The sequence below is a fragment of the Pezoporus occidentalis genome, unplaced genomic scaffold (genome assembly GCF_034315485.1).
Source record: "Pezoporus occidentalis ecotype Australia unplaced genomic scaffold, CSIRO_AGI_Poc_V1 ctg141, whole genome shotgun sequence".
Lineage (NCBI taxonomy): Eukaryota > Metazoa > Chordata > Aves > Psittaciformes > Psittacidae > Pezoporus > Pezoporus occidentalis.
The window spans coordinates 1,039,237-1,049,783 of NW_026913220.1; the positions used below are offsets into that span (position 1 = coordinate 1,039,237).

A 10,547-nucleotide genomic window follows, 5' to 3' on the forward strand; every position below is an offset into this window, starting at 1 on the left:
CATAAACCATCATCTCCTCCCCAAGATTTTCTTCTTTTGTCAAATGCAAGCAAACCCAGTGTTATATTTGATTACAGAACTGTCCACCTGTAATAAAATGCTACTTTTATTCCTAAATTAGAAATTAAGAATCTGATTCTGCAAATCCTTACAGGGTGAAAAGCCTTCATTCTTATGACTGAACCTTACTACTCATGCTCAGAAACACCTGTAAAATGTGTTCAGTTTTTTAACAGGCACCCTGAATGATACAGGCACTCTTGCCCCACTGGAGTAATTCACTTAGGCATGCACCTACTTTAAGTGAAAAAGAAGTAATTTTAAATAGCTCATTGGAACAGTCTTCTTGCAACTCACATTGAAAGGTAGGTAAGTGTTGTATTCCTTGTAGTTATGACATGAAAACAGACAAGTTCCCTTTTTCAGATGTGTTATTCTGGAACTAAATGCATGCAACCAAAAGCAGATTCTGGCACAGCCTGTCTAATGTGTACACAACAGATCTCGAGGCACTGATCCAAAAGTCTATAAAGCTGGAAGAAGGATAACACTACCTAGTATCTTCAACAGATCCAGATGCAAATACAGTTTCTTACAGTCATGTAAGACTCACTGCTTTCTGCTAAATGCTGCATATTGGAATAGCATTAGGAAGGAAAAAAGTGTGATTCGCAAAAACTAATTATGATTGTGAGACCACAGCTTCTGAATCAACATGTATTTCAGAAGTGACTTCTCCCAATTCCAGTGCCTCTGGCATAACAGATACAAAAGAAAGGATGGGAGACTAAGGAAATGCCCCTACATTATATTTTTTTTTCATCAGTATCTTCAAAAGTGCTTAAATCCAGCTTTTTACAATTTCACATTCAATCTTCAAAACTGTTAGTTTGTGCTGACTGTGACAAGGCAGTACTTCTAAATATATATTTCAGGTTTTGTCTTCTGCGACTTCAGATGAAATTCTGCTTTTGTATCAGAATTACAACACTGCAAATGGGAGAACTGCACACTTCTTCTTTGCTCTGCCAAACTGGTAATATTTTCTAACACATGCAAAACCAGAACACTTCAAGTGTATTTCTCTTGGGATTTTGCAGTCATTCATTTTAATCTTTCAGCCATTTTTGAGCGTTCTGATTCCAAACCCCTTATTTCAAATTAGTCTTCATCAGACTACAATCTTTCTCCCCTCACAGGATAACTGTCAGAATATAAAGAACATTCAAACTTCCTTATTTTCTGTTTATCGCTCAATGCCCAACAGAGGGATGAAGAAAAAAAAACAAAAAAGTCACAGTTCCTCTAAATGGACTTGTCCTACAACATGCTGTGCACTGCTACAGTTCATGGTCTCTAAGCCTGTGAAAACACACAGCTCTGCACGCTTATACTAGCTCTGTACCATACGGCTGTGCCTGTAGATTAGGCTGTAGATTCACCTCAAGGGCTGCTCAGCAGATCTAAGCTTCTGTGGATGGAAAGCGCATGACACAGGCCTAACAGAAAAGAACATTTTATTTTTTTTTTTTTAAGGCAGTTAACTCCCTTGGAAGTAAGAATTTTGTTTTAAAATGGAAACACTTTACAATATATCATGTAATTCTGCCAGACTGGGACTATACTTGCTACTCTCCTCCTGGCATCAGCGTCACCTAGCAGAAGTATCGCTTATCTTTCCCCAAATAAACATCACTTCAAACTAATACAGCCAACTACAACACAAACTTTATGCAGCACAGAAGAAAACTGAGTAATGCTGGCAATGCACAAAATGAAGAGCAATGGCTCTGGCATCAGGCTTGAAATATTCGGCTACTTAAAGCATGTCTAGTAATATACTACAGTTGTTTTCTTGGAAACAAAAGAGGGAAGTTTGATAAGAAAGCGACATATTTTTAAACCTATTCAGCCAGGCATCAAATCTTTGACACGTTATGTGCCGTTCATAGAGAAGCCCCGCGCTTGTGTACACTTGCTTTGTTGAAAACCTACCACAGTAGCGTACCGAGACATAATGAAATCTACTTTTTTGTACTCAAGCTGTAGATTTGCGCTCCTCAAGCGCCAGGCTTTTTCACAAACGCTGCAACAAGCAGCTTTCCCGCTCGCTTTCCGCCTGGCGCAGCTCCAACAAGCACCTCCCTTGAGCAGACTGCCGCCGCTCCGCCGCCGCTCCTCACGCTCCCAGCGCCCAGTGCCTCTCCGCTCGCTGGTGAGCGCGCCCGCCCGCCTCTCGTTTCTGCCGGGCCCCCAGCACCCTTGGACCCGCCTGCCGCGGCCCAGCTCGCCGTGTCCATGCCCAGGGCCCCTACTCACCGCTCCCCTCTGGTCTCTGCGCACCGCGCCGCCCCTCCCGCCCGGCGTCTGCTGCCGCTACTTCTGCCGCTGGGAGAGAGCCGTCAGGGAGGCAGCCCTCGGGCGGGCAGCTTCGCCGTGCCGGGCCGTGCCGTGCCGGATCAGGGTACAGCCCGGAGCAGGGCTGGAACCGCGCTTAGCGCCGCGGGTGCCGTCGCTTCCTCGTTTTCTCTCGCAGCCGCGGCCACTTCCTCAACGGGGTGTCGGCGCGCTCTCCCTTCTCCTCAGCGGGCGCAACCGGTGTGCCCCCGGCCCCTTCTTTCGGGCGGTAGCCCCGGTGGGAGGGCGCCGACCCCGGCGGCACGGCAGGGCACGGCAAGGCAAGGCACGGACCGCTGCAGCCTCCATGCCCCTCCGGTGTGGCTTTTCCCGAGGGGTTGTCCCGGGGCCCTGCGATGCGTGTCCCCCACGGTGCCGCCTGCGGTGGCTGTTGCTGGGACCCCATAATGTGGGTCTCCGTGATAACCCGGCGATGTGGGTCCCTGTGGCAGAGGCTGGCTCTGTAAGATGGGCACAATATTGCTCAGCACCACGCCTGGGACGGAGGGTCAAAGTGTATCAAGTGGGGGCTTCTCCCTACAGGAAAAGGAGTATGTACACTTCGGCGAATATTTTAAGTTCTGTCTTTTGGTGTGCTTTGGTAAGAAGATAACTCTTGGAGGGTTTCCTTTTGGAGCTACACAGGGTCCTAGCGTTGCACAGTATCTCCCTTCCTGTTATATTTCATTCCGCACACTCCATATTTTAATAAAAAATACTTCCTGTAGCAGCTCCACGTGTGATGGAGACTCCAGTGTGCCCAGACACCGAACTGAAGGGAGGTCCCTCTTCAAGGCCTCCTCAGCACTCTGTGTGACAGGGAATTAATTCCCGCTGCAGACAACCCCTCAGACCCAAAAGGTGGCAACTGCTGTTTGCCTGGGACTGTCCAGGGGTGACATGCCCCACCTGTGGGTCATAACAGGGCTGATGAGTGGCATGAGGAGCCTCGGCTGCAGCCTGAGCACTCAGGTTCCCTTTAGCTTTGACTATGCTGCATGACACTGTGGTCCTGTGATGAGTGTGGTTACCTCCTAGTGGGAAGTAAAGAGAGCTTCCTTCTTCCCAGTAATATATCAGTGCTAGCACTGGTGTGGGACACTGGCCTTATTTTAGAGCAGTGGAACACTGGCTCTCCTTCCACGTTGCAAAATGGCCCATACATCCATTACAGTTAACAGAGTTGCCAAAGTACAAAACTCTCATATTTCATACCAGTTAAAAAGGTGTCTGGTTTTGCTTGATTTCAATGAGATTTTTGGTAATTGCTGTAGTGGTGATGTGTTTCTTACTGGCACTACCTACATATTAGAAAAAAGAGAAGAACATAAAAATACTTAATTCTTTGACACGTTTTGATGGCACAGTATCAATATCCAAGTGTGAACAGAGCATAATCTGTAGGAAGCACCTTTTAGAAAATCATTATTGGACTATGAACTGGTTTTTAAGGAGAAGTCTCATCTTAAATAGGTGAAAAAATCATCAGTACTGCAGGGGCTTTAAATTATGTATGAGCAACTGTACTGGACCTGATTCACATGAAATTAACTTTCTTCACAATAGCCAGTATAGTGCTGTTTCTTTGATTTTGACTTAAACAGTATTGGTAGCACACTAATAAGCTGTCTTATTCCAGCACACTGCTTGCAAAACGTTGAGGCTTTCTCTGTTTCACATTCTGCCCCTGTCCCCAGCGTGTAAGCTAGCAGTGGACAAGAATTTGGGACGGGGCACAGCCAGAACAGCTGCATTCAACTGACCAAAGGGATGTCCCATACTATATACTCAGCAATCAAAACTGGGGGTAGATGAAGAAAGGTGGAGGGTGAGGGATGTCTTCCAAGGTGGCTACTTCTTGGAGACTTACTGGGCAACCCTGTGTTTGCAGGAGGTGATGAGTGACAACCTAGGTATCATTTGGTTTGGGTTTTGTTTTTACCTTTCCTTCGCCTATTAAACTGTCTTTATCTTAATACACCACTTTCTTGATTTTGATTTTCTTATTCTGCCCTCAGTCCTGCTGGGCGGGGGCAATTGAGCGATTTGCTGTGTGGGTGCTTGGCTGCTGGCCTGGGTCAGCTCATGTCAGAGAAGAGGGGAAATCCTGCAAGGGAAGTAAATATTTTTGGTGCTATCCATTGTTTACTTTTTGTTTCATGCAATTTTATACATTATCATATATTTTTATATATGTTATTCTGAAGCTTTCTGGTCCTGTGTAGCTGACTCTATAGGAGTCAGGTAATTGGCAAGATAAAATAATTCCTCTTTTTGTCTGGCAAAATTTCATCAAGTATATCTGGGTTTTTTGTAAAGATTCGGTAAGTTTGTGGAATCTCCCACCCAACATGAATATATACAGTAGAAACCAATAGTTTGTTCACAGCCTCCCACTAATGCTGTCTAATGACCAGAGCAATTAACTTTGTAATCCTCCGTGGTTTTGGGCAAACACCTGAGGGAGTGTCAACACTTGTTATTGCAGTACAATTTGAAAGACCTCTGCTTTCAGGAGGCATGACACTTTGCCTAATATCAGGACACATCTAATGTGCTGGGAGACTTTACAACTACATGTCTACATGCTAGGTCATTCAGTGCTCTGGCAAAATTTTAACCCTGAGGTTGGACTTAACTTTTACTGCAGATTAAGTCCTGATTTTTTTTCTGATACAAAAGCCATGAATAATTTCTCATATACCATGACACTGTTGCAGTCATCAGCTGCTCTGGTGGTTCCACACATGATCTACTATTTTTTTCTGCATAGTGAAAGCAATTGGGATGACCACTTGAACTCACAGGACTTAACAGGTGGGAACAGACCGGTGCTGCTGTTGGTGATGATGGAAGTTACACTACTGGTTTGTTTCAAATCTGTTTTTTATCATATGATCAGTCATGATAAAGTCGATTAACTGATTTAAAAGAATATTCCCAAATATAATTTCTTTACTATACTGACTCTAGGATCAATATAATTTAGGAAAATTACGTAGCCAAGCCTTTCCAAACTTTGGAGATTTGGAGTTATGTAGTGTTTATTCCGTTGTCTTCTCATTTGGTTAACAGATAATACAAGCAGGTATGTTGAAATAGAACTTTTTTAAGCTAAGCTACCACACTGAAGCATTATTATTTATTTCATTCTCCTGAGAGATTTTTTAGGTTGGTTTATGGCTTGGAATTTGGAGATGTACTTTTGCAGAAGTAGTTTGCACTGGTGGAAGTCTGCTCTGGTGCAAAGGGTACTACTGCAGCTTACTCTCAAGACAATTACAGACTGGAGCTAAGCATTTTTTTTAAAATGCCATCTCTCTTTCTGTTGTAGGAAATGCTGTAAGCTAAGATGATGCTTTGTTGTCTGATTGAATGTTAAATGTGACTGTCTCATTTGAGGTTCAGATTCTTGATACTTGGCCATACTTACAGCTAAAGGTCAAGGGTCTCTATGAGAGAAGCAATTAATGTCAGCAAGATGGGACTCTACATCTATACAAAGGGAAGAATGCTGAAGTGACTCATTTTGCCTAAGGAATACCAAATTTCTGTACAGTTCATTGAGTTCAGTCATGGCTCGAACAAAAATACATGCTATTTGGGAGTTATTTATTGTCTACTTCATTTTAATTTTGATGGAAGCAGTGATTCAGTGTTGGCACAATAGCAGTAAACAACATTTAGAGAAAATTAAAACCCAATACCCCAAAAGCAGTGTTGTGACACAAAAGCAAATTACACTCAGAAAGAACTGAGCTGGATCAAAAGCTACAAAAAGTAAAAACAATAATCTCATATCCTTTGGCCCATTTCTGTTTACCAAGGAGTAGCAAAGATCCCTAACAGCAGAGATCCCATGCCTGAAGGGATTCCATATATTGTAAATACCAGCCATTTGTGTTTCCACAAAGGTTTTACTTACTTGTAGCTGAATATAACTAGAAAACAGTAGCAACAAAGTCTAGGCAAATTACACAGAAATAGACTGGGGGAGATGTGCTGCAAATTAATTGACCTGCCTGCCTATTATAAGAATCTAGAAATTCTTAATATTTCCATTATATACTAATTTACTACTTTGACTAGAAATCTTAGTAGCAATATTATGTGCTATATGAAGTTAAGAGTAATAATTCAGGGGCTTTGAGGTATTTTCTGTATCAACTAACGCTAAATGTAATGATATCTGCATTATCTTATGTCTGTAACAATTTAAATATCACAATTTTTCATGCAACAGTCACGTTTCTGATGTTTCCCCTCTATTTTTACCTTAAAACAAATAAATGGATCACGGTCATTATGTATGTCTGTTGTAAAACTTGATAATTTTGCTTGCTGGTGATTAAGAGTTGTCTCAGGATGAATTCACTACATGTGGAAGATCATGAAGTGAGAAGGTATGGTATCTACATTTTTAGATTTATGTGGGACTTTGCAGGTTAAGATTGTGGATTAGCTGAGAAAAGATGTTTTCTGTATTTACATGACTTTACAAAATACACTTATGTTAAAGTGAAGATGTAGGCTTGGGCTGGGCCAGTCCAATCTTTAAGACTTCATGTACCACATGCTCATGGCTAGTTAGCAGTTTTAGCTTTTGTTTTTATAGCAAAGATGTGTCTGTTTAAACCAGTATTAAAGAATAGTGCATTGTTTGAGAAGAATGGCTAAAAGAAGCAAAAGCATATACAACAGCAAGCTATGATGGGACAAAAAGCAAGTCTTTTTTAAAAGCACATTGTTCACAGTGTTGCCTAATCCTAGCGTAGCAAATAACTAAGGCAGTGGGTAACAAGGAGCTGATAATCAGATTTTTAAGAAGTCTTGAGCAAAACCCTTAAGAAAAAGGTATTATGAAGAGAATGGGCAAGCTCTGCTGTGGAGAAGAACCAGCATAAAGTTTTTTTAAAAGATAAAATACATAATCATCTTCTAAGTCCCAAGTAACTGGGGGGAAAGATTCTGTTTCAGCACCATTTCCAGAAGCATTTTAGTCTGTACAATGCTGGATCTATAGCCCTCTGAGAGCCATCTTGGACTGCCTCAGTCATCAAACAAGAACAGCATTGGAAGCCCAGTGTGTCAGAGCTGAGGACTGTATTGGTTTAAAGTCATATCCTCTGTGGAAGCCTTTTTTTATCACTGGTTACATACTGACATACTAGAGCATGAAGAGCACGTTTTCCTGGTCCAGTTCCTTTTGGAATTCCCCCTGGCTGGGGCATCAGTTAATGGATAGGTATTTAAGCATCTAAAATTTTATTCTAAGACTGTTATATGGTCATGTGGATGATAAAAGCAGCCACACTTATGCTAAACCTAGGACATCGGTGAATAGAGACAATTGGACAAAAACTATAGATCCTCAAGTGTATGTAGAAATTGAAATAGATTAAAATGTTTCCAGTGTAAACCTACTAGTGGCACAGAAAACTCCTAGTTTTTTATCTTCAACTGAAACATGGTTGGATTTAGTACACCCTGTAAATAGTCAAAGTACTTAAATAGTATTATTTTTGTATTTATATGCATTCTTTCAAATGGTGTGAAGCTAATTCCATATTGGCCTTCAACAGTATTTCTTCCAAATTCCATGTTCCAGAAAGACTGATTACTAGGGTATCTTATGTAATTTCTTTATTATGGAGCCCTTCTCTAATCACAAGGACTGGGGGACAGAAAAGAGAGAGAGAGGGATTCTGCAAAAGTCAGTTTGAATTTAGCTGTAGTTATGTTTTGTTTGTAACACTTGCCAGCTCTTTCCTACAGAGCCAGTCACTATCTTTGCACTGCAGTCTAGGAGCTTGTATTTGCTAAGATGTAGTGCTGGTGGAGTCTGCATCTGTGCATTTATGCTTAATCTATGAAACCCTTCTAGAAACTGAATTAGCTGTTATCCACAGTGCTCAGAGCTAATGATCTAAGCTAGACCCACATTGCTTCCTGAGGAAGCAGTGTTCCCAATAGTAGGAAGTGCTCCTCTTTGAGAACAGGTTATGGAGACACCCAGTAGGTCTCTTTATGAAACCAGTTTATGATTGTCACAGATTCTGACTGATGTACAAAAAGCAGATGTACTCTTTCTTGATTAGTGCTAGCCCTGGAAAAAGTATGATGCATTTACACATCACTGCACCTGAATTAACGAGTCTCCTGTTGGATCTGAACTGACCTTGTATCCCAGTTATAAATATTCTTCCAACCAAACAGCCAGGGGCTGTTTATAGCCTGAACCAGGCTATAAAATACTATGCAGTATTTTTTATAATGCAAAGTATTAGCTATCTGTTCTCATAACCTACTTTCCAATAAGTTATGAGAACAGTCTTTACAGTCAAAATAAACACTTCTGTCATATCAGAGTCCTCATGGATAATTTAGTTTTAGTTTATTTGCTGCTGCAAGGTAGCTGGGGCATTCACACTGAAGCAACATACCTGAGAAGTTGTAACCCAAGGGATATCTTAAAGTTGCACAAGTAGTATTTTTCAGTTTTCCATCATATTTTGTTTTCAGAGAATTGATTTAGCACTAACTTAATTTTCTACAGACTGCCTCTGGATGAAAACCACATTGGAGTTAAAAAAAAAAACAAAACAAACTCAAAAAAACCCACAAAACCTGAACTGTTCTGAATGCTTTAAACACCACTGTCTTTTCCATGGTAGAATTGATTTAGGAATCCCTCCTTCACTGGATTGCAAGAATGTTAACATGTCTTCCAGTCCATAGAAGGAGCACAGTATGGCTGCTTAAATAAATATGCCGTTTATGATGGCACTCATTTCCTAATTTTGTACAGACAATAGGATTTTACCAGAAAGAAACTCTCCTTCTTACAGTTATAAAATAACATGTCCTCAAGAAGACAGATTTGCTGCCAAAAGACAGGAGGATTTAACAATCAGAGGTTACTAACTCAAAAACTTTAGGTTGGTTTTCTTCTTTTTCTTTAATCCATACTGTAAAAAAGATGCAAAATAAATACAAAATTTGGTGGGGCCTAATAACATGCTTTTCTTTGTATGTGTACATTTATGCACACATGCATATTTTAGACTTCTTCAAAACAATCTTTAATGGTCTATCTTTAACTAAATCAGTTTGAAAAAAGCATGAACTTAAACATACTTGCCTTTAGAATTATGTAAGAGAGAGAAAGAAGTTATAAGAAAGAATTAAATCAGCCATGTCAATTAAAAAGTGTTTAGAATAAATCATGAATATGGGACAGCTGAAAGATCTCATTTTCTAAATGTATGATGCAGTAGGCATAGAAAATGAAAATAAAAAGGTTTGAAATTGGAGTTGTTTAAAAGGACCAGGTTTCTTTATCCTCTCCTGTGTGTCAAGATAGGGTTTTTATGGTGGGGTATTGAGCGAACCCCACTTTTCTGTGTTTAGTGTTTTTCAAGGGCAAATCTTAGAAGGACTGTATGTGAATGCTGTACTTAGTATCTTCCTATTATAAAGGGGAAAAACAATCTCTTCCCCTCAGAATGTGAACAGGGGAAAGACTGTCTCAATCAGGTTTCTGTCAAAGGTGAACACGAGTGCATGTAAAAAATAATTTCTAACGTCTTGGGAACTGAAACTGATGGGGATCTCATAGCTTTAAAACAGAAAGCAGAAGTTAACTTGATTTTAATCTTATTTACATTGATTTCATACTACAGTGACCTTTCTATGTCTAGTAGACATCATTTTTTGGTTATGTCTACTAGACAGACATTTTGATTAATGCTTTCAAGTTTATCCTTTAAGCCTATATTATATGTTGTTTCCACCCACGTTCATAGTGAAATGGAACTCTTAAGAAGCTGCACTGAAAAGTTGAAGGAATGAGCTGCATATGAGAAAGGAATATTAATCTAAATTATTTTAAAAATGTAGACGTGATGCTTGAGTCAGAAAGATAAACAAAAGTATTTAAGGAGTAGCACTGGTGGGGCTTAGTCACACATGATACTGCAGGCAGCCCTGATTGGGAGTGGAAGTAAAAGCACTTAACTATGTCCAGTAACCTTAACCACATGTTAATAATGTACTTTCAGATGTGTAATGACCGCAGCTCTTCTAATAGCATAGGAGTACTAAAGAACTGAAGCATGCCATATGCTATTTTTTTTTTAAAGCTTAATCTT

At 40.5% G+C, this 10,547-nt stretch overlaps 1 protein-coding gene across 1 annotated transcript in view; it reads right to left on the minus strand.

The window, feature by feature from the left end:
* Positions 1-2,618, minus strand: part of SYK (spleen associated tyrosine kinase) — a 52,306-nt gene extending 49,688 nt beyond the window's left edge. The window contains exon 1 of the mRNA XM_062609824.1: positions 2,320-2,618. The gene's annotated coding sequence lies outside the window, so the exon portion shown is untranslated. The remainder of the gene's footprint in view (positions 1-2,319) is intronic.
* Positions 2,619-10,547: the final 7,929 nt, after the last annotated feature.